The following is a 25,213-nucleotide window of genomic DNA, read 5'->3' on the forward strand; positions in this document are numbered from 1 at the left end:
GGCATGTGTCACTGTGAGTGGCATTCTGTAATCTGACTTGATAGCTGTCATCTTGCAAACTGGAATAATGCAAACAAAAGATGATCACTCAAACAAGGTTACAGTGAAGAGCTATTTCCTAAGTCCTCCTGCTGCAGTGTAGAATCCCCAAGTCAAATTAGAAAAGCAGTGAATTAGTTCTGGCTCCTGGGATATGAGGGTTAAGATTATGCAAACCTGTTCTTTCTAATTGTAGGAATAGTACAGGCTCCTTTTGAGACTTTGCAAACACCAACTCAAGCTGGGATGGATTGCGAGAAGCTCTGTATTAGCCTGTAATGTCATGGATGTGGCAGGTCTTAGAGGCAATGCAGGCTGAAGCAGACCCTGCAGTGCCTCCTGCACTCCTGGGTTGAAAGAGATGCATCTTCCTCTTCCTCCTCCCCCTCCTGCCTTTCCCCTTCCAGACAAGCTGCGCTGCTTGTTGAACAAGAGCAGAGAATGGATGCATTTTAAAAATAACCCTGCAAAAATGAGCAGGGAAGGGGAGGTTGAGTGGAGTATTTTTAGCCTAACCAACTGAATTCACTACACAGTGCCTTAACGCTGCCCTAACACTGCTAGGGAGGAGTGGAGAGAGGCAGTGTGATGGAGTTGATAAGAAGTGGCCAGAGGCAGGACCTGCTTATTCCAGCTGTTTCACCGAGAAAATGGCCAGAGCAGCGTGGCTGTGTATTGCAGGGGCCACTCAGTGCACGCTCAGCGGACATCTTATGACAGTATCAATATGGCTTTGTTGCTGAGTCAGGTTAGTAATTGCACCAGAAGTTACAGAAAGGTGGCACACAGATTGTCACAGAGCTAGGAAGCAGAGTGGTTTTGTTGGTGGTGCTAGTGGTGTGGGTTTTTTTTTTTTTTTTCCAAATTCTTCCCCTGAAGTGGCACACCAAGGAGCAGCCTGGGTAGATCGGGGATGGGACAAGAGCCTGGGTGCAGCACGTGGACAGGACTTCCTTGCTCCTTCGTCCTCTATCCTACCAAACCTTTTGAAGCCAATCTTTAGGACTTTAGTGACTGATTGTTAAGGGTATTGCCATGGTGTGGAAGTGTAGCATCATTTACCTTATTAAAATAAGATTTCTGTTTTGTTTGAATATAACGTGTGATGTCTGGTTGCTACTAGTACAGTGCTGGCTGACTCCTGCTGCTATCTCTGCATGTCTCAGTGGACACTGAGGAAGCAACACAAATGTTGGACAACAGCAGAAAACAAAGAAGGAAGATGAGCAAAACAGTGAATCGAATGGTGGGAATGTCTTTGGGTAGGAAGAAGAAAGAATAAGGCAAAGATGTGCCAGGAAATAAGGCTGGAGGTGTGAGGAAGGGAAATCAGCCCCTAGAAACAGCTTTGCTGACAGAAATAGCTGTAAGAAAAAATGGATATTTTCCCTCCTTAAAGGTGGGAAGAACCAGTTAAGGCAGCTGTAGTGATAATTTTGGAAGTGCTCCCATGCTGTAAGGGTAGGTAGGTGGGGTACAGCAATCGCTGTCTGAGCCCCTTCTGTTTGTGCTTCTGCTATTTCAAATGTCTGGAGCCAGGCCGAGGCCTGCTCGGGGTCGGAGGGCAGCCGGCTGAACCGTTCGTGTTCCCACTGCCGTGTCCATGGTGAGGTGGGGAGTGCAGAGTCCTTTTTTTCCCCAGTGCTTACAGGTAGAAAAATCTTGGTTGCTGTGACATAAAAATCGTACCATGGTCATTGGCCAAGTCTTCTGGATGGGTGTTGTCAGTGGCTGTAGGCACCGCTCTGCAGGTAGAGCAGTCGAGTGAGTGGGAACAGCGTGGAGCTGAGTAGCCCCGAAGGCACGGGGCCTGCTGTATGTGAGGAGAAACATGCTGTTTCAACAAGCCGCTTAACTGAGAAATTCCGGAGCACTGGTATTTATCTTCTGTAAAAGCAAGACGTGATTCAAAAGCAAACTGTCTTTTAAGTTAGGCGCTTTCTGCTTGTCTATGCTTTTTCTAAGTGAACATGCAGAAATGGAGAGAAATACCCAAGAAATCTCATTCAGTGTAATGGAGTAAAATGCTAGTTATGTCTGAGTTTCTTCCTGATGTTGTCTCCAGTGCTTTGATAGTTAGTAAAACGCTGTAGCACTGTAGCAAATTTTAGGTGAAAAAGGGACACAAATGTACCTCATAAGTTAATGGAAACAGTGTACAAGCACTTAATTTTTTTTGGAGATGTTCCAGTGTTTTGTTTTGTTCCTTAGTGGATCTCGCTGGTTTGTGAGTTCTATGCCCTTGTAAGTGCAAAGAATTTTTCCAGTTAATTATGTGGTGATAATATGTATATCTGAATAGTGCTTTCCATGCCATTGGGTTTTGTCCTTTGTCACCTAGGAATTCCCAAGTCTTTGTCATGAAACTTTGTTTAGGCAGGCCAAAGGGAATCAGGATGGAAACTTGTGCTCAAAAGCTCCATATTCTTAATTGCCTTTGACAGTGGGAAGACATCACTTCAGCACAGTGAAAAGCAACCAAAATAAAATATATTTTTAATGAAGGTTTCTCTATCTGGACGAATTGACCTGTATTGAACTGACCAGTATTTTAACCAGTATTGGTTAAAAATGAAAGAACCTTCTTGCAAACACGTTGTGATTTATCCTGGTTTTACTCTGTCTAAACAAAGAGCCATGTACTTATATCCAGTATAGACGAGCCTTTTAGTATGAGGTACTTCTTTTAGCAGAGGTCTTTGGATTTTTTTTTATTATTATTATTACTTTTTAATAGATTGCATTACTTTGAAGGGAGACTAAATAGAATCAGTATGGAAATGTTCTATTTATCATGTGACTGCACTGGAGATTGCTAGAACTCTTTTATGGTGATATGGACAAGATCCTTACAGCCTTATGAAGGATGCTAGCTTGCATTCTTGTGTAAAGACGTACTTCCAAAAGAAATAATATGCTGATTGAATATTTATTTTTGTTCAATATAAAAATATTTGTAGCTAACTAGCAATTATTTTACTTCTCCGCCCACCCTTTTCCCCTTAATCTTGTTTATCTCCTCAGTGTGTTCTTCCAGCAATTGGAAATGTGTTCTTCTGGGGTGTTCTAGATCAACTGCTGTAGCAGCCAAAAATCTGCATCTTTTCACTAAAAGCATACATAGAGAAGGGAATTGATGGGTTAATTTGACGTGTATAGCTTATGCATATGTATATTATATATGTGTATGCATAAGTTTTGACTCTCCAGAACCGAGTCTGAAATTAATTAGTTGAAAATAATGGATTTTATATATTTCTAAGTGGCTAGCCAATTTTCAATAAGTTGAACTGATCTGCAACAGTAATACTGTTGAGAATTTTTCAATGTATTTCATATTGAAAAGTACTTAACTGAATTTAAATTCCTCTATTTAATCTTACTTGAAGTTAGAAAATTCAAGGTACAACTGTTTTTTTCCCACATTTCATTAAGCCCTGTTATTTCTGATAGTATAACTTTCCTTTTGAGGCCTTCAAGTGGGAAGAGAGAAATGTTTTTCCTTCTCAAGACAAAAGAACAATATGAGTGTAATCTTACTTCTCAGTTTTTCCTTTGTCTATAGCTAAGTCCATCTCTTAACCTGGTATGATTAATTCTGCCTGATTTGTCAGTGTTTTTAGAAGTTTATGAAAGGATGGGGAAAAGGAAAGAAAAAATCCTTTCAAGCACCTATCAATGATTCAAATGCTCTCTTGAATCCTGAAGATACCTATGACTGAAATCTAGGTATTGGCATGTGTGAAATGCCGGCAGGTGTGTAGCCCAAACTGATGTTCAGGTCAATGTACTTAAACTACCTGTACTCTGCTGAGAAAATATAGTTTGCACTACAGATCCAACAAAGGCTTTTCAAAGACAAGATACTGAGCTAGCAAACCATGGAAAGCTTCTGTGTGCGGAAAGTAGATTAAAATCTCACAAGTGAAAATAAACCTCTTTCAGCTTTAGGATGTGAATACGCAAAAGAGCCTGTCTGCAGCTCCACGTGGGATCTCTTCTCGCCCACTTCTACCTGTCCCATACAGCAGAAAGCTTAAGCAAGTGAGAACTAAAAATACTGCTTTGTACGTAGGGTAAGAGAAAGAAGAAAACAGGCATGAACAACACCTTTCAAAGATACTGAGTGTTTGTCACAGCAGCAGTCTGGTGGCAGGGAGTTCAACAATATAATTACACGTTGAATAAGAAGGTATTTCCTTTTGTTGCCTTTGAATGTGGCACTTCTTTAATTCAACGGAATTTCCTCTTGTTTATGTGCTCTCTTACTGGGTGGGCAGAAGCTCACCAAGTAACTTCTATTGGCTGGTTTCTGTTTAATATAGTTTTGCAATGACTGTTTTATTAATATCCTTTTAAAAGTAAACATTCCCAGTCTCTCCAGGCTCTTTTCTTACAATGTGTTTTTTTATCAATTTATTTTCCTTTGATGATAATTTTCATTGCTGCCCTTTGATTTTTGTCTCATTTTCCTCTGAACTCATAACTTTCTCTCATAAACTAGTGCCAACCACTAGATTATAACTGCTCCTTTATTATAAACTGTGGGAGAAGAAGAACTCTTATTTTTCAGGTCCCAATTAGGGGACCTGAAATCCATCTGCCCTGGATCTCATGTGAGCCGATAAGCTAGAGGTGGAATTCCCATTGTCAGTTTTTAGAGTCATGCAGTATTTTGCTCTCCCTTTCCCTTGGCATTTCTGGTGCCTTTGTCCTGTCTATCTGATGCCTAATACCTACCTGGTACCTTTTTTTCTCATGCTGCCTCTGAAGTTCTCACCTGGAGATCCCTGTTCCATCCATTTGCACTCAGCCCTCATAGGCCTCAAACTTTTGTCCCGTTGGTTTGCATTTAAAGCGTTTTGGAGTTCATGTAGAGGGAAGCAGATAGACCTTGCAGTGGAGAGGTGTACCCCAAGACAGCGTGTACCTACACCGTGTCTTGTGAGCAGATGCCAGCTTGATCTGCTCATCTTCAGCTGGCCACATGCTGTATGGAGCCAAACCAGAAGTCCCGCATCCATCGTTAGCATTGTGTTGAGCCTGAGTTAATAAGCTCGGTCTCTTGGCAGGATGTGTTAGATCAGGCTTACTGCTGTGCTAATTGTGCTTACACAGCTTCCAGTTTGGAGCTGGCTCATTTACAGCTGGCTTGGATGGTGGCCAAGAAGGCTGGCCTCTGCCTGCAATATGCCATGTAGACATACACATATCCAGCACTTGAAAGTGTCTGTCAATAGCAGGAAATTATATTCTGAGGGAGGGGAAAATCTTTGGCCTGGCTACATGCGTAAATAAGGGCAATATTAATGAATGAGGAAGTAGGTAACAGTTTTAATAAGGAAAAGGGTTAATTATTCCAAACGTAGACTTAAAACCACAAGTTCTTTTTGGTCCCTATATTTGGCCCCATCTTGTTCCTCATTTACCACTTCTTTTACAATATTTCTTGGGAACATTTCCCAGGCTTAAGGCATTTGGCTGTAGAAGGAGTGAACAGCCTGGTGCTCTAGCAGGGAAAGGCTAATCTAACCACAAGGACAAAATTTCAGAGAAGAGAAGTCTGCCTTTGCTTTTTAAGTCCATCCTTTGTTTTTGTCTATCTCTCCCCTACTTCCTGTGTTTGCAAATGAACTTGTACATGGGTTATAATGAAGTGTCAAGGATCTGCTCATCTTAGGATTGATGTGCTGCAGTTACTTAAATGTATAAAATGCTTGCTAGCAACAGGAATTACGTAGGAAAAAAATAAAAAACCAACAACAAGACAGTGCAGTAAAAAAGCGAAGTTTGTTTACTTAGGTTTGGAAAACTAGAACTCAGCATGACTTGAAAGCCACATCCTTGGCTGGCATAGATTGGTTTCATCGGTTACCAGCAGTTGTGTTGTTTACTTCAGCAAGAATTTGTCTCCTCAAATATTATCTTCTGTCTGTGGAGCAGTGTGGTGGCCGAAGGGAACACGTAAGTGCCTATGTATGTACATCTAGAGAAAACTGGACTAGGCTCTCCTTTTATCGTGAAATAATACAATGGTGCATTAGCACATCGCTATGAGTGCTCTTAACATTTAAGCCCATTTTTCCTCAAATTATTTTGTTGGTCACAAGCATCCGTGCACCAGTGCATTAATTTGCTTGGTAGTTTAGAGGCCACTTCTCCAGTTGAGCAACCCTCAAAAGACAGTACCAACCTTTTAGTTCTGAAATTGCTGTTATTAGAACAACTGGGAGAATGTATCTCTGTAAAGACAGAGTTGAATAATGATTTAGCTCCCAGAATTAATTTGAAATTTCAGCAGCATTAAGTAATATTTTAGTGGCAGTATAATCCTGTACATTACATATTAACTCCACGGACTGTACTGCCAGTGGAAGTGCACTGCAGTATTTAAGTGACGCTGTAACACCACGGTATTATATTCAGGTCATTAGGGAGCATTTTACAGGATTTAAGTTATCTGGCAAAATGTCAAGGGTGAATCATATAATCTGTGTTTCTTTGCATCTCCAAATACATAAATTAGGGGTTTTCTTTTTTATAAAAAGAAAGAAAATATTACACCTAACTACAGTGTTCCTATTCTGTCTCAGTCTGCTGTATCACCTGTGCACCGCTTGCACTGTCAACAATGCTGAGAGAGCAACCGAAAGAAAGGGGAATAATAGATCTAGATGGCTCAGCTGGTTGGTGATGTAAGTGGAGAAAACATTGTACTGAGTTTTTTTTCTGTATGAATCAAAGCAATTGATAGATAAGCATAAAACTGAGTATTTGGCTTTTGTGGCAGGCATCAGCAGGTGTCCAGAATGATGGGAAATGCTGAGATCTAAGATGTATGTTTTCCAGAGCAGATGCCTAATGCTAACCTTTCGAAAAGGCAGGGGCACTCTTCTGCAATTGAATGCACCAAGGGAGGTAGACACCTATCTCTTCTTTGTACCCTAGAAACTCATTATAAAATCATGTGTGTGGCCCATCAGAACTATTTAGGTACCTCTTTTCAAATGTACTCATCGTTCAGACAGCTACAGTTGACTTTAGAGGGAGAGATGAGGCTGTGAAAAGCATGCGTTCTCAGCAGCCCATTGCTGCCTCTGGCAGAAGTTCCTGCCATTTAGATCTGCCAGCTAGATGGTTCATACGATTATTCCATGAACCATTAGGGACAAACTGAGCCGGGTTAGTTTAAACATGTAAATAGTAGCTTTGGTTCATTCCTTCTTCAAGAAACAGATGATCATCACAGAAGTAGCCCAGCTGGCTAGTAGAAAATAAATTTAACCATGTGACTCTTTCTTGTCTTTCCTTCACTGAGTTTTAACTACAACTTTTGGGATAATGATGCTTGGAACAAATGAAAATAATAGCAGCAACAACAACAAAAGGTTCAGCTAAGGCAAGTTAAGAGGAAGTAACATCTAACTTCTAATGGTGGAAATGGCAACGGTGAGCTGCTGTTTGGTCAGGGGCTGATAAAACTTTTCAACCAGCAGAGTCACAGTCGTGTGAATAGGATGTATGGCTGTGCCCTTTCTGTGCTCAGAATGGTGGGGGGGGAGAAATAAAACAGCAACAGTTAGCTTATTTGAACAGTTTGTTTTCCTCTAGCCTAGAGTACTGGCCAAGTTCCTCTGTGGTAATTCCTGTTATCTTCTTGCTGCACTGTGTGTGATGGGAATTTCTTAGAAAAATCCCAGGGACAAGAGGTGTGTTTGGCTGCTGCGTGCCAGTGCTCTAATGCAGTGCTGAAGGTATTGGAATTGATTTTTATGAGTCTTCCTTCCAAAAATAGCTTTAACTTCTCTGTTAGGGAATGTTGCAAGGCTCATTTGTAGAGAAGCAGTGGCTGTGCACATGAAGAAATTACCTTACTTGGCTGACCTGTTGCCAGAGGAGGTTGTGGAGGCAGACCAGCAGGTTAAGCATGGCTATGGTCTACAGGTCCACAGATACCGAAGGAGGCAGATGTTCTCATCTGTGTAACAACAGTGGATGCTGGGGAGTAAACGAGACATAAACCACAGGTAGTGGTTTTTGTGCCCTGCCCGTCATCCTTGGAGACAGAATCCTGAGCTAGGTGGATTACTGGGTTAACCCTGTATCGCATGTGTGATGTTCCCATGGCATTCAGTATGTAAGAATACTTAAAATACTATCCATACTGAATTTTAAGTTACATCCAGAACAACAGAGGCACAGGGTGTTCTTTGGTCTTTTTCGGTCTTGTACATTTTTGCATGAGTAAAAACTAAACTTTCATGTTAATCGTTTTGGGGGTTTAAAACATCTACTTTCACAAAAGATAAAGTTTCTGTAAAAATATTGTGGACTGCTGTCTCTGATGTTGCTTTGGGTTTGCATTTTTATTTTAAGATGTACACCAAAACCCAAGTCTGCCCCACCGTTTCTGGTGGGTGGCAAATCAAAGTCAGTGGGATTTCATGAAAAATGGGTGTAGACAAGGAACTCTCCAGAGAGTGGTTCTCCACTGATCTGTGCAGTTACTAATGACTCCTATGAGCTGTCATTTTAAGGTAAAAATAGAAAATGTAAAATATTGATTACATAGGCAAGTACAAGAAACATACAGCTGTATACTAGCTCTCTAGAAACATGTAGATAAAAATAGATGTAAATCACACTTTTCCTGTTAGTACAGCACAAGTAATTGTGTTGCTATTGAGGAAATATGTCATAGGGCCATGGGCTTGTGTTTTGTTGAGTGAACTTTATTCCAGCTATATTGTTAAAGAAAGCAACACTGGAAATCTTCTGAGACTCCTTTTCCTATATTAGGGGCATGCGCTTGTTATCATGGTGCTGCAGCAGCGAGTAATACCGTGAAGTTGAGACTGGGCTAGATCTTTGCTGTTCCATCAAATGCATATTCTAAACCAGGTGTTTACTGTAGGCCCTACACACTAGAAATGAACAGTGGCCTTGACAGTTCATGTTACTGTGCCACTTTTACTGCCTTTTCAATATATTTGCTGGGGCTGTAACACTTTTTTTTGCACTTAGGTTTATATAATTCCACCTTTCTCAACCAAAACAATCTTGATGATTTCTTTGATGGTACCTGGCTAAAGCCTGTTTTCCTCCCAGCTTACTGGAGGCAAACATCTGGGTTACAGGCTTCAGCATCCTTGCCCATGTCGTTGCATCCATTGTGACTTTTCAGTTTGAACCGTTGCCAGCTGATTTTGCCCAGAAACTTGTCAAACCAACTTGCGTCTAGCTTTTTATAAGGACTGGTGAGAGAGATATCAAGATAGTAGGATTGTTTGCATAATACACATATTTTATAAGATGGTGTGTATATAATAAGCTCTGAGTAATTATATAATAGGGTAGTCATCCAGCCAATGATTACGTTCCTTAGTAGGGAACCTCAGTAATAGCTCTGGCATAAATAGAACTTTTTTTTTTTTTTTTTGATAGTCATTACAGAATGGCTTTAACTAGTAACAGTGTTTATCTGAAATTGAACTCAAGTTTACTTTCCAGTTCTTTATGGAACAAAGGTTCTTTACTCAGAATAAACTTTAATGATGAATTTGAGGGTATTCTAAAAATAGGGTCCACTGTGGAGCTTCATTACAGTGCTCATTCCCTTCCTCAACAGTGTGATGCATGGATATGTATATTAGTCTCAAATAGTGCTTTATTAAAGAGTCTGAATAACCAATAAAAAATGTGGTTCCTAATCTGGTAACATTATAGGTTCATACATGAAAACAGGGAATTGACCAAACTTGCTCATTTTGTTGCATCAAGGGAGTTGAATTTCTGAAAACAGATCAGTGGACTGGAATCCGTTTTGATATTAGTCAGTAATATAGCTGTGACAACATACAGCACTGGGAGGGCTGTCTTTGTCTTCCATGGCTGGTAAAATCATTTCTGTGCATACAAATATATGTACAACCAAGTTTGCAACTGATACTTTTTTTGGCCACACACAAAGCACGTTATCATTCTGAAGCTTCAGGCTAAATGTGTGAGCCCAGGTGTTGTATTTCTAATGTCCTTTGCATGAAATGTGAAATAATTGCTCAATTGTAGAGACTGTACGTATATTTATGAAATGCGAAATACAGGCATGCTCTCTTATTTCAAAAGTCTTAGGAAAATATGTGTGTGGTGAGGCCACACCATCTTCAGAACAAACTTCTTGTGTTCTTGAATTGTAGATATCTCAATCTTTAAAACTGGAGCAAATGGCAGAATACCTTAAATACCTTTGTATGAGTTTAAGTGATTTCACTCCTATTAAATATACATTGGACTTACTGCTACTAGCATGTGCTGAATGCATTTTCGTGAAGTAAGTGCTTCTCTTAAGTTTCTGTGCTGTGGAACAGTGGCCTCCCTACCGAGAGGGGAATAAACATGTGGGTATAGCAATTGGTTAAGTAAATGAAGCAAGTGAATTGTGGATAAATAAAAGTAAGTGGCAAAGAGATAATAGAGGGAAAGCAAAAAGCGCTCCTTTGCAAAGAGCAATAGACAATGGCCACCTCTCCAAGATGGTGCCAAACCCCCAGAAGAATCAAAGGCTTCATTCTTACTGGAGAGACTGAAAGAAGGTCGAGTTCAAAAGTAGCTTTGGGTCAAAAAGGAGGGAGGAGAGGGAGATGGTTCAATCACTGAGATGAGTAACTTCAGTTAATGTTTAAGTGACTGAGATGTCATTGAGAGAGCTGCTGCTTAGGAAGAGACCTGCCTGGCTTATATTTTCAGTATGGAGCTGCATGAAATCAATATCTGAAATAGGCTGCGCCAGGTGCAGGTTGTCATTATACCCTATTTACCGGTCCTTATTGATCCTCTACTTCCATGTGTGTGACGCTGGGTCTTCTGAGGCCACATGCCTTGGTTGTCTTGTGGCAATAAGCCAAGCCATTCTTATAAATCCTTCCTAATGAATTATAGGGGAAAAAAAGCTATACTCTTCCTTAACTGGTTAGGTCTTTTAGGAGGATAGTCAAGACTCTTGTGCAATTTAACCCTGGTATTTCTGTGAGGTAAACTGTGTCTTCACTTAGAAAGCTATAAGTTGGCATGAATGCTGAACGTATGCCATAAGCCATATTGCCACTGTATCACCTTCAAGTCATGACTGAACTTTTTTTTGTAGTGCATGGATGCAAGTGGTCTCAAGTCTAACTGTACAGAAAACTGAAGTTAAAACAGCTTTTATAAGTGAAGGAGTTGTTCTGACAAAAATTCTGTTTTCTTTGGATGTATGATTATATTGGTTTCATTGCAAATTTTTACACTGTTCCTCTGACTTTACCAGTTTCCTCACGTGAGGAATAAAGACTGAATAAAAGCCTGGGAAACTTGCAAGAAATGCGTATCCTTGAGGTAAATGTCAGAGTGATGGCTCTTGGGACTAGATGTTGTGTAAGGATTTTTTTTCATACAACATGACCAGCTAGAAAATATCTGTTTCCAGCTGTGCCTTGCTATTATACTGTTCAACTCTGATCTGCAAATTCTCTGGTGGGAGTAAAAGGGTAATTTGTTTTCTGTGCCATTACTTTTGGCTCCCTCAGCTCTGCCTGCCAGAGTGCTAGTGAAGTGGCACCAGCTCTGGTTGTAGGCCGTAACTAGCGGCGTACCCCAGGGGTCGATGCTGGCTCTACTACTGTTGAGCATCTCCGTCAATGATCACGGTGACAGGGCACGTTCGCTGAGGGTACAGAACTGGGAAGAGTGGCTCATACACCAGGGGCTTTGCTGTCATTCAGAGGGACCGCACAGGCTGGAGAAATTCAGCCAAGAGAAATGCCAAGTCCTGAACCTGGGGGGGAGCAGCCCCAGACAACACTGATTTGTGGTGGGGGCCACCCAGCTGGGAAGCAGCTTGGTGGAAAAGGGCCTAGTGGACACTAAGTTGAACATGAGCCTTCCAGCCCCAGCCATTTGGTGGTTCTGTAACTCTGGCCACACTTTCAACGAGGTGGTTTCTCATGTACCTGTTCTGAGGAAAACAATTGATTTTTACCTTGTCCATGTATACTTTTTTAGTGAGCTTGGACTTGGTAATTTCAAAAATTACTACAGAATGAGATCTGAAGGAAATCGCATGGTGAGCATCATGAGGCCAATACCATTGCTGTAAGTTAATGTAGGTAGTACGGCCTGGAAAAAACATGCCTGGGTGGTAAATTGTGAAGCATTTGTAGCAGTAGAATGGCTTAATGTTGCTGAGAGTCCTTTCCTGTATTTATTAAAAATAAAAATGACGGTGGGCGTAATCTCAGAGACATGTACGAGTGTTTTCAGCAGATAGTCTCTGGATTTAGAAAAAAAATAAGGTTTAATATGCTAAGGAGGAAGGGTTTATTAAATTTTTAAAGAACTTTTAGACATGTTGAGTCCCTGATAATCTCAGCAGCAGATACCTGTGGTTAGGTTGTTGAGGAAGTGTCTTCTATAGGCATCTCAATATTTTAACCATAGTTTTTCAAAAACATTGTGAGGCGTAATGCTATTGAATGAGATGCCAGAGTCTGAAAAGCCCCACTCAATAAACTGATATGTTGTTCAGGAAATTGATGATATATCAAAAGATGTTTCTTCAGATAGCAATCACTGGTATAGCTTCCCAGAATGAATGTGAAATTCGAACACAGAGAAGCCTGTATCTGCTTATAATGGTGCTGGTTTTGTGCGCAGAGTTCTGGGTTTATGTGGAGAGGGGTCTGACCCGTGACAAAACCGATGAAAGCTGTTTCAGCCAGCAGTACTTCTTGTGACCTTAAGCATTCCTTTGTTCGAGTGTGAGATTAATTCAATGAACATTTGATAGTGTTTTGTTTTTAATGATCAAATATACTGGATGAAAGCAGGTCTTGCAGTTAAAAGATGAGGTATATATTTAACTGAAGCATATTCTCCCAAACAGGAATAGAATTATGAATGTATGTCCTCTTATCAAATCTTTGTGCACAGAGCATAGAAGGCAACATCCATGGTGGCTTTTTTATTTACTTATTGATTCATTTGGAATAGCAGAATGTTTTCTTTAATCTGTTTTAATGGTTAATCCATAATTTGATAATTAATCTGGAATTTTTCGTCTGCCCTCAAAGCTGTGGGAATGAAGCAGTGCCCACTGGTGACAAACTGGTTATCCTGCGTTCAAGTCACTCAGTAGAAGGAACGCCAAGGTACAGGACTGGGTTTTGTCGTGGTGTGATGGATTGTACCTGCATCTCTTAAAAATAAGTGTGCCTAGGTTAGTTCTGTTAAAGTTACTGTCGTAAGGGGCAGTAATCTGAGTGGAACCACAGCAGTGCTTGCAGAGGCGGGTTGTATGTGTCCCCTTGGGTGGGATCAGCTGTGGGCACAGCTTCTGAACCTGGGAGATCCACCAGGAAATGGGAAAGCTTCAGGGTGAGTGAAGTTCAGGTTCTGGAAGGTGGGCAGGTGTTGTTTGGTCAGTCGGTCTGTTGGTGTTTTACAGGCCTCTGGAGGTGACCTTTGTATTCAGTGTGGTGAGTAGCATAAGTGAGCATTGCAGGCCCACACTGAGCCACTGCTTAAGTGACCAAACACATAAATGAGCTGAGTGGCTGCACTGACCAGCTTTTTCACAAACTGGCGTAATTCCATCTCATTCCACTTTCCTATCTAATAAAGTAAGTGATCTTTGTTCGCACATGGATGTCTTGGAGTCGTCACTTATTTATCTTCATGACTGCATGTGAGAAAGGGTTTGGTTTTCCCTGTTTTACGGGAGACAGACAGGGCATGAATTGACTTGTAGTCTGTGTGTGTGCTATCTTACAGTGCTTGGCGGAACGATTGTGTCTTAAAGCTTTTCAAAAGCTATGAGGAAGGGGGCTTGTCGTTATGTTTTGCTTTATGTTTAGAGGATTTGAGAGCAAACCGCTGCAGTCATCTGACAGCAGAGAATTTTGCCTTTGCTCACTTTGTTTAATCTCTAAAAGTCCTTATCAAAAATCATTACTGTTTCAAAGTCTCATGAAGGTGTAAGAGTCTTGTGCCTACTGAAGGAAGCCCAAAGCAGTTAATTTGTTGTTTCTTTTCAAGGCAAGGTGCAATGTGTCTTTTGTGTAGCCAGCCTTGGCAATGCTTTCCCCTCCCCAACTTCTTTGTCCCCCTTCTTCCCTTCCCCCGCCTCCCCAATTATTTTTCCAGAGCCCTTGGCTTGCTGCTTCTGGGGCAGCAGCAGCAGCTGCTAGTGCTGTCCTGTAATTCTTCCATCCCGGTCACAGGGGACTGGAAGAGAGAAGACGGTCTGTCTCAGCAGCAGTCCACCAGCTGCTGCTACAATGCATAATGCGTAAATTTGCAAAATACAGCTTTTAATTTTGCTTTGCAGTCAGAATGAAAAACTAGAACACACCACCACTGCCATCATTGATTGATTAATAGAAATCTACGTCCTCTGCTCCTTGGTTCAGACTTAGACCAAAAGTACTGGAAGTGGCTAAAAATAAAAGGTAAGAATCTTGACAGACTTTAAAACTGATGGAGTAATTAACAATACAGTGTTGTATATGTATGCTTGAGAATACACTGTAGGAAAAAATCTGTTGAGTAACACAAAATATTCGACTACATCAGAGTATAAAATTATGCTTATGGTCCTATTACTTTCTGAAGTGTGCAGATAAGCAGGGTTTCTTTGTTCAAGTGTCAGTGAATGAGGGAGTTGTACATATTCTAGCATAAGCAATTTTCCTGAAAATATATATTGAACTACATTTTTCAGTTTGGGGGCTTTCTTTTGAGGGATCAGAGGGAGGAGGAAGGAGAGTAGGGAGCATAGTTGCTATTCATTGTCTGCTAGCCATGAGGTTAGAGCATCAACAATGGTTTGTTCTGTGCCCAGTTGTGCACTCCGAGTAAGGAAGCAGCACACAGAAAAGGTAAGCAATCCCCAAACTACCCTTATAAACGGGTTTTTAACCTCTTTAAGTGTGTATTCAAGAATGACCAAATCTCCTTGTTAGACTATTCGAGAATCAGCCAAAACATGGCCTGAATTTGTGACAGAACTGGTATTCACTGAACAGTTTGACTCAGTGTGTAGTTCAGAAGACCTGAACTATAAAACACTATTCATCCATAAAAATAATTCATGTGGTTGTGGTGCGCATTATTGGCCAAAGAAAGACTGCTGTGTGTAGAGCTGAGAGAACTAATTTTATCACAAGTCAGTTTTGCAACCAATATCCCTAGAGACCATGTTGCCTTCTTTGTTTTTCTTTAAGTGCTCTGAAGTCCTTTGTTGTAGAAGCTGTACGGGAGCTGCAGTGCACGGAGGCTGGCACAGGAACTTTTCTGTGCCAAGTTGTTACAGGGAGCATGAGATGATCTGCATCCAGGCTTCCTTGCTGGTGGAGGAGCTGGTGGCAGCTGGCTGTCTACTTTTCTCAGTTGGTTTCATTGGGATCAAGGGACTCGGAGAAGCCAGCTGCCATGTTGGCATGCCTGCTAGAGGTTGTGCGTGAGGGATGGTGGTGATGGTGTTGGCTGTAGGCTGCTGCCCTCCAGCAGGCACCACGGAATAAACCCAAATGCTGAGCAATCACTGATCTCGTTTTGACAATGTGTCCACATTTTAACTATTCTGCTGAACAGCTGCGAGTATGCTAGCGTGTGGATTGTACATTTTGCTACTAATTAGTGTACAGTGGGTCCAAACCAAAGCTTCTAGTGCAAATTCGCCTGGATTTGTGTGGGAGCAGATCTGGGCCTTGCCTTTGTGGAACAAGCTAAATCGACTAGTAATGGCATGGTGTAATCTTGTGCCGATTCCCAAAATCACCTGTCCTCATTTTTGCATGTTTGATGTGATGCTAATGTCAACAATCTGAAGTGATAGCATAAAGAAACTCTAATCTCACGACATATTACTCCCAATAAATACATTGTACAGACATGCTGGCAGAAATAAACTCAGTCTAGATCTGTCTTTGGGACTCCAAAGAAAAAATACAATTAAAATAGTTTAAAGAATCAATAAAGCATACTGTGTGCATGTGTGTGCAGCTATTATCTAAAATTTGTTGGATTTTTCTTAGTCTATGAAAACTACAGCCCCAAGTGTACACTGTGCCTTCCAGCTCCAGGGCAAATACAGTAAGAAGAGATTTATTATATGGTGACCCATTATACAGGCACCTGAGAGGTAAGAGAAAGGAAGAGGAGTGTTTTGCCCTGAAGTCCTTCCAGATTATTATTTTCTAAATAAACATGATATGCACAACTATTTGTATAAAAGTGGTGTTCAGTGGTCTCACGTAATTGAGGAGGGAAGTCAAATCCAGTGAAGTGCAGACGGCTTGTGTAGTTCAAGTGCAGTGTTTTGGTTATACTGCCCACACATTTGCAGAGAGAGAAGATAGAAATGAAAACAAGTAAGAGAGACTGTGTTCACAAATATTCACAGCAGAATACTTGGAAACACTGCTTTAGCTAGAGTTCATAATATTTCATATTACTAGTTTTTCAAAGTACCAAAAATGAACTATTAGAAACAATCTGAGCTTTAGACCTTAAAGGAAGACCAGTAGGGTACGTTTTAAAACTTCTGTGGTAGCAAAACAGATAGGAGCTAGCTAACGTCCTTCTGACCATGTGGCAGCAGGGGCCTCTAAGACTTGCAATAAGGATGCTAGGAAGGCAAGCTCCCTTTTTCCAATATGTGTTTTCATTTGTCTTCCTCTTGTAATAAAAGCATCTACCTTCTGTCAGTATTTCCTGGGCTATGCAGTGAATTCTTTTGAAGATTATTAAATTGGCATTTTCTTGACTTTTCCTTCCTTTCAAAATTAATATCTTTAACATTTGACCAGTCAAACTCCCAGGCACAGCTTCTTCCATGCAGCAGTAGTTATCTCAGCACTGCAAACAAGACCCTTGCTAGATGCTGATTCTTACAGCACAAGCTGTTTTCCATCTATTCTGCAAGGAATGATTTTTAATGAAAAGAACAGCATTAAATTCTCAATGACAACCAACCTTTGCTCATTTCTTCCCCTGTGGGGATTTGATCAATCTCTGCAGCTTCCTGCTTAGACGCTGTACACAGGGGATACCACTTTGGGGGCATAGCTAACCCATGAATAATTGAAGGAGTGGTTTTTGAGGGAATACTTTGAACATTTCCAGCAGCTACAGCCTGACTATGCATCTCCCATGTAACTCTCTCTACATCAAAGTTAGAAGGTGGCTTTTACTGTTGTATCATTTCTATAAAACTTAGGCTGTGCAGTAAGCCCATAGTCTAATCTGTTGATCCATTCTGGTGCTTAGAACAAAATATTTTAAGGCAAGAATGATAGAGAAAGGGATAATAGGAAATAGTTTCAGAAGAGGGAACTAAAAGCACACTGCAACCCTCCTGAAAGAATATGATAACTAGACAATGGGAAACTTACTGCTTAATTCCACAGCTGAAAAAGGCCTTGATAATCAGACCTTACAAAAATACTTATTTCCCAAGATGTTGCCCTTAAAGGGAGGGAGGGAGAAAGAGGCAGAACAAAACATAAGTTCCAAGCTTGCTAAACATGTCACTTGGGATAACATCACTTCTGTTTGTCCTGAGTAAACACAATGCCAGATCAAGAGCCAGAGGATAATCTTTCACTCTAAATTGTTTTCCTGTAATATCCGAGGCTGCGCAGTATAAAATCAGGAGTGGAGAAGCCATCCTCAGTCTTTTGCTTTGCCTGCTGATACAAGCATGATTTTATTATACAAACATTTGCTACATTAATTGTGATTATTCCTAATCCTCCATTTTGCTTAATGGCAAAACATTTCACTGGAGGAAAAAAAAAATTAGATTAAAGTAAAGACTTTTAGGCAGTAAAGGCTACTAATTGAAACTGGAAGGGATTCTCCCATGATGTAAATTCAAAATTACAAAAATTACTGCTAAGATAACTGGAGAAGTCATACCTCAAAATCTTTAGACAGGCACGTTAAGTTTTTCTGTGGTCTAATGCAGTATATTTTTTTCTGCTCTGTAAACTTAGCCTACTTTAGTAAATATTCACACCTATGGTTAGACATATATATGTTTGTACAATGTGCATTTTTTTTTTTTGTCTTCTGAAGGAATGTAGGGGTTTGGGTTGTGCGTGTGTACCCATGGGAACCTCTAAAAGCAAGTAAATCACAGAAGTGGATGCTGGAACTTTTTTGTGTTATTTAGTGCCTGTCTTCTGCAACAACTCTGCTTTGAAGTTGTGGAATAAAATGGTGGTTTTTTTTTGTTTTGTTTTGTTTTGGTTTTGTTTTGGTTTGTTTTTTTTTCTGTGTGAAGTTTGAGGGGGCTTTGTTTCATTATTTTTATTCCTCCACAGGCTGCGGTATACAGCAGTGTGGAGGCCTTAATTTTTTCTTCTTTGGAGGATGGTAGTGCTTTCACCAAAGCAAAACTGCAGCGTGTGGAGGTTTACGTAACCCCCCTTCCTCCCCAGCCCAGACGGGAAGTGCCAGCAGCGGGCTGCTTCTGGCTCTCCCTTCCCGTACCACAAAACCTGACCGGCAGGCGCAGAGCTGGGTGCTGAGCGTGTAAAAGCGTCCACGTGGACACTTCGCCGAGAAAGTCAGCAACGTTCAGTGCTCTAGCTGGGTCTGTTGAGTGGTAGGACAGTACTTCATAGCGACTTTTGAGGTCATATAGTGTTTATTAAAGCTTTTGAAAGAAAATATTAAACCAAAAGACAAAAATGCTGAAATACTCGACAGTGATTTCTGTTGTTTCAAGGAATTTAAGCCTACATAGTTGTGGGTCTTTGGTTATTTTCAGTGTCTTGTTTTAACACGATTTTGGATTCATAGTGTGGCATGTAGGTTACATCTGTCATTAAGGAACCCCAGTGAAACAGAAATTCACATGGTTGAAATGTCTGTCTCTGAAATCAGCTAATTTCTGTACGCTTTCTGTTCCAAGCCTCCCTCCGTTCCCCCACCCCCAGGTCCATTAGGCGTGAGTCAGATTAGCTCAGTGACTCTTATCGGGCCTCCTTTTCCCGTTACCCCCAGATAAATTTATATGACTTCAAGAGTGAACTCCAGGCATAACCTTAAATCCTGCTGGGGACAGGAGCTGCATTTGCTGAAGCTCAGTGCTGGTGAATAGTACCCCACTGTGCTCTATATGGGAAAGTGTGTGGGTGGCAATTTACATGGTAAACAAAGGCAGGCAGGGAAGGCAGATAGTTAAGCTTATGTTTCTTAATGCTTTCGATCTCTTTAAAACGTTGCTGTTGAGAATTAGCAGCAAGAAATATCACAAAAGGAAGATTGGTGTAGATTTTGCTATTTTAAGTACCAATCTTTAATTAAAAGGAATTTTAATGCATGTTTATTATGAAATTCAATTTATGATTTGAAATTAAATTTAGGAGTATCAATTGTGCTGATCTCTTGGTAGTAGCGAATAAAGACTGTACCTGCATCTGTTCCCTTTAAAGATAAATGGGAACCTTTTATTTCGTCAGCAAAAAGGGCTCACAGTCTAACAGTGGATGTGAGATCATCCCCCTCCTGCTGCCTTAAATAGGTTCTTTGCTTGTTTGTCATCAAAGGTGTAGGGAGGGAACATGAATTAGATGGCAAGGGACTAGAAAGAGTGTCAGGAAGTATTGACATTCTTATTTGTGCCGTGTATCTACTATGTGACCTTGGACAAGTCTCTTCACCTATGCCATATCCTGTTATTAGATTATAAATCTCTGCTGGGAGAATGCATGTCGCAGTTTGCTTTTGTATCTGGCAAGGGGTCTATAGATATCAGTGTAAAACAAATAATATAAATAAGGGCAGCATTTTTTTCTGGAACACTAGCCTTTGCTGGAGACAGTGGTTTCTGCTTCAGCGCAACTCTTCTGCTCTAATACCCAACTTAGATGCAAAAAAGGCCGCACCTTCACTCTGCTGCCTTCCTAACCCAATTTTTAGCAGGAAAAAAAATCTATAAAATTTTTCAAGATAAATGTTCTGAGTGACTGTGTAGCCTTTGAAAAGTGTTACAAATACATTGCAAAAAAAAAAAAAAAAAAGCAGAAATAAGATGTGATTAGTTGCAGTGTTTTTTCCTAGATTAAAGTAGAAATTTTCCTGTGGCATTGGTGTACGAGTTGTGTGTTTAAGCTGAGGTTACCACGTATGCTTCCCGGGGGGAAGGCTTGTCATCCAGAAGCAGCCCGGCCATGTGGTTACCGATCCCCACACACATCCTAACGAGTACAGCTCATGGCACTTCGGGGAAGTAACTGGTTTATTCCGTGTGATGAACCTCTTGTTCCAGTTCACCTCTCGTTTTGAACTGCTGCCCTCCGTGCCTGTGCTGACGCTGGAAAGGAGCCTCGCCTGGGAGACGCTCCCTTCCGGCTCGCTGACTCGCATCCAGGCTGCTTGCGTGCGCTGCCATGCGGAGAAGCTGCTGCTCTGTGTGGAGGGAGAGCTCCTTGTGCAGTGCTCCGCGTCACGAGGGTTTTGTCAGTACAGCTGGTCACAGACTGCTTCCGTCCCTGTACTGAGTACGGTTTGCAGTGTGGCTGATTTGTGGGCATTCAGCGCGCTGTCTGCTGCAGGATTTGCCAGGAGACGTTTCATGGATTTGCATGTCACTGTGAGGAAGAACTTGGTTGCTTATTGCAACTCTGTCAGCTTTTCTCTGGAAAACCTTACAGATCTGGAGGAGCAATTTTTTTAAAAAAAGAAAACACGTTTGAGGCATTTAGGAAATGGGAATTATATTTTTCAAGATTTTTGCTTCTAATGCGCTAACAAAAAATGGAGAAAAGTGCGATTTCCACGCAACAGTCACTTTAATTCTAGGACTTGAGTCTTTAATTTCAAAATAACATTTTAATTCAAAATAACATAAGAAAGATTACTTTTTAATGGTTTCATAATGTCAGAAAGGATAAATATGTCAGTCTAATCTATGTGCCTGCATAGAGCCAGGAGTCTCCTTTGCAATAATATTTCTATCATGCTGTTTAATTTGTTGAAGCTTTTAAAAGATGTCATGTGATGCAGTAATTTAAAAAGTAAAAAATTAAGATAGCAGAGACATGACATGAATACAATATAATGTTCACGTGGTTCAAATTGCTTTGAATAATATTCATATGCTGTCCCTATTTGTTCCTTGGGCATGATTTTGCTAATAGCAGTGAGGGTATTGACAAAGGCCTTTCCTGATAATTACACCCTAAATATAATTAAATATGAAGGTGGTGCTAGCAAGATGCTAATTGGCTTACTAATAAACTTAAGATTTTTCACTTTCTGAGAACCATGAAATTAGAGCACTTGATGTAACAGTTCTCCAAAAGTGGAGACCGCTGCTCAGAGTGCCTGAGTGAGCCAGCGGGCTGTCCTGCGGTGTCGTAGCGGGGGTCAGGGCTTCGTGCGTAAGGCACTGGCAAAATGCTGGCTCCGTGTCCATGGGATCTCAATTAATCCCATCGTGTAGAAGAGATGTAGCACCATTCCCTGTTGTTTCTTGTCCTTTTTGATTGTAGGCATAGACATTTTGTTTTATACACTTGTAAGGTTGGTCGTTGGCTTAGAGCACTGCTGCAATATGGGCAGTTTTAATGGTGTTTGCCATCGTGTGATAAAACCATTTGGGATTATCTGTGTAAACAGGGGATATTTCAACTCCAACCATTTTCACCTATTATTAGTTCAGCTGTTGGAAAGGCAACAGATGTCGCTTAGACAGCCCGCTTTATTCTTCCAAAAGCCAAAGCTCTCCTGGAAGAAGTATGTGTAATTTTCAGAACCAGTCTCGAACGGCAGCAGTACAAGACCAGCAAGACAAAAGGAAATGGAGGTTTCAGCAAGTGCTTCTGTAAAAGTTGGAATGCAGCTGGTCCCCAGAAAGGCAGGCTGCTGTTCCAGGACATGGTGTGCGTGTTGGGTAAGTGTGGCTACCGGCAGGGGCTCATGAGGAAGCCTCACTTCTCTCGGGACGTCTGAGCTGGTTTCACCTCAGGCTGTCCGGTCCCCTTCTCGGAAGCTGTCTCCTCTGCTGCAGCAGGGCTGGCAGAGCTGCTCACAAAGAGCAGCTGCTGACCTGCTCTGAATGACAGTCTGGTTTATTCAGGAAAACCAAAAAGCAGTGCTACTGACATAGTAATCTTTATAGTGGCGGCCTACCTATGACACATGGTGCGCAAGGCCTTGAGCTGAGGCTGCTACACAAGGATGACCATGCACTGACGGCTTTCGGTAGGAGCACGTTCTAGCAAAGGCTAGAAATCATTTCAGTCTACCGTGAAGTAGTTGTAGGCAGTTTAGAAAAAAATATTGCAAGTAATTGGCAGGAAAAGCCTCTACTTCTTTTTTTTAAACAACCTATTTTTGCTGAAATTTCTCTCTATGAAATAAAGTTTTTGAGTTATTGCTGGTTTTGTTACAAGGCAAGTTGAAGTTTAGCTCATCCCCTAATTTATCAAACACAAGGGATCTACAGTTGAGTCCAGGTATAGGAACATACATCTGCTGAAACTTGTTGTGATACAGTGAAATTTTTTGGCCCTGGTGAAGCATTATATCAAACATGATTTTAAACCTATTTGTTGCATCACTTATAGTTTTTGAAACCTTTGACTTTATCCTGTAACTGCTCTCAAGAGCTGATTTTTATCAAGGTTTCATTATATAAATCTTTTTCAGTCTTGGGAAGATAATGCATCCTTGTGCAAAACTGGCTTCTCGCTGAAATCAATGAATAGCGAGACCCAATTGCTCACAGGGCAGTGCTATTGTTGCAAGGTTATCAGGAGGTGAAAGGTACAAATCAGCTATTGGCTCCAATAACTCCTATGAGGGAAATGTGGGGAAAAAAGATATCTCTTTTTGTAAATGAGATAACATAGTGGATGACTAAGGAAGGATTCTGACCTTTGCTGCAAGAGGTGCAAGTGCAACAAGATTTTGAGACTTTAGGAAGAGGAGGCTTAGATGCTCCCATTTGGGTTGTAATGGGAGGAGAACTTCTGCAAGGAGCATTCATAATGCTTGTCATGGGTTACAGCTGTGTATCATGCTTTAAAAAGCAAACCTTTTTCCCATGCTCTGAACTGCTGAGCTTGTTTGGAAGAAAGAAATACCACAGAAAAGACTATTCTTGAAATATTTGTGACCGTTTGGGAACCGGGAAGAATTGAAACTCTCCTAGGATATCTAGACCAAAGAGATACTGGTAAGTATGTCTGCTTCTGGAAGCCAGCCTGAACCTCCAGGAGTTTGGAGGTTTGTATGGTGCTAGTGGTAATTGATGACGCCTGCAAAAACAGTTTCATGTATTGGGTTTTGAACAAGGAAAACTTGTTGTGAAATATAGATTGTAATGTATTTTAAAATATTTAGAGAGCTAAAGAATTATTTTGGTTTCTTCCCCCTTCTGTTTCTGTTCCCAATAAATCTGAAACACTGGTGTTATGGAAATGATTGAAGAGGAGACCGGTCGACACTCTTAAATGTGAAAGGTAGACACGTTAAGATTCTGAACAGCATTCTGCTCTCTCTCTATTTGAAGAAGCATCTCTTTAACATTTAACACTATTAGCACATCAACATTGTAAAAGATGATGGTAGCATGTCTAAAATATTCTATATATTTTTAAGTATCTTGTATATGTTGTCAGCCTGTGTTTATAACACAATGCGTAGTAAGTTCAAAACCTTGAAAATTCCTTATTTGTGTAGTTGAGAAACTTATGAGAAAAAGGGTTTTTCAGGCAGTCTACTGAGATCCCATCTCAGATGAACTGGAAATCCAAAGTCTTTCCCATTTCCTATGAACAAAAAAGTTTTAGAAAAAAATCCTTTGAAATTGGTGTCTCTTAAACGAAGCAGTATGCTGTCCACCCTCTAGCTTCTCAATAGCTTTGTCTATAACGCAGCTCTGTAACAAAAATATTAGTATACCTGCATTGTTGCTTGAGCTATTGAGCTGCAGTGGTAGTGCACTCCTGACCAAGACCCTGGCTTATTTTAGCCACTGTCAGAAGACCAAGACTTGACACTCCCAATTATTGAGCCTGTGAAACTTGCAGTATCCAAGGCAGGGAAAGTTGATATTTCAGAATATTTCAGATTCAGACACTGTTTTCTGAGGGAACTTTATTTCATCAGGAAAGCCTGTTCAAATCAGTAATTCTGGGTCTTTATCCAGCAACGAGCTGCATGCAAGTAGAAATCTGCTTGCATGGAATTGTCTTGAAGGTTCAGTGCCTCTGCGCTACTGAAAAGTACCTTCAGAAGATTAGAGCTAAAGCTACTTGCTTTAGGTTCCCTTTAGACTTTGTAGTTGTTTTTTAACCATTTTGGAAATGCCACCTTGCTATGAAAGGGCTTCCCATGCAGAGGTCTTGCAGATCCCAGCAGACAGGAGGGAAACAGGAGCTCCCAAGGAAGTCATCCCTTACCACACCTTTCCTCTGCTGGATTTTAAAGACTGTTTGGCAAGCTTGTTTGCTTTGGCAAAACTTGTAATTGATGAGCAATTTTTAAGAAAAGTTTTACCAATAACTTACCAAAATTAGCGTTCTAACTTATGCTGTCTTACAGCTTAATTTATTGATTAATGTTTAAGCACAAACAATTGAGATGCAATATATTTTGGCAAACTAGCTAGTCCTCATCTGCATTTGAAAACAATCAAAAAAAACTCTAAAGCCCAAGAAGAGCTGTTGTATCTTCATTTTTGTTCTATTAACATTTACTCTGGTTTGAAGGCAGAGGAAAAAATGCAGTTTTGGAAAATGCTGTCATCTAATGCTCAGTGATAGTATCTGCAAGTTGTCGTCCCTTGAGCATTACCTACCATTATGAAAAGGGAAACATGCTCTTATTTTTATCATACCAAAGAAATCAGTACACTCTGTTTTTATTTTTAAAAAAATATATATGCATTTAAATAGCAGTGCCTGAAAGTGTAGGGATTAAAAGTGCTAATAAAAGTTTTGAGATTTTTGAGCTATAAAAATATTTACTCACGTATAAATGCTAAGACTAGATTTTAGAAAAACACATGAACACGTTTAACTTCAGTCTTGATCTTATTTTGCAGGGTATTTATTGTAAACTCACCTGTACATGTTAGTGCAGTCCTGACTCAAAGCTGTGTCAATCAAACAGCTTAAAT

The 25,213-nt window shown here is 40.7% G+C and overlaps 1 protein-coding gene across 16 annotated transcripts in view; it reads left to right on the forward strand.

Moving 5' to 3' along the window:
* ZMIZ1 (zinc finger MIZ-type containing 1) overlaps positions 1-25,213 on the forward strand; it is a 353,591-nt gene that overhangs the window by 124,437 nt on the left and 203,941 nt on the right. For 2 of the 16 annotated variants that reach the window (XM_080598352.1, XM_080598350.1), the window contains exon 4: positions 14,402-14,522. The exons of the other annotated variants lie outside the window; for them this stretch is intronic. The gene's annotated coding sequence lies outside the window, so the exon portion shown is untranslated. The remainder of the gene's footprint in view (positions 1-14,401; positions 14,523-25,213) is intronic. 16 annotated transcript variants of the gene reach the window in all.

The sequence above is a fragment of the Anser brachyrhynchus genome (genome assembly GCF_964034855.1).
Source record: "Anser brachyrhynchus genome assembly, chromosome: 6".
Lineage (NCBI taxonomy): Eukaryota > Metazoa > Chordata > Aves > Anseriformes > Anatidae > Anser > Anser brachyrhynchus.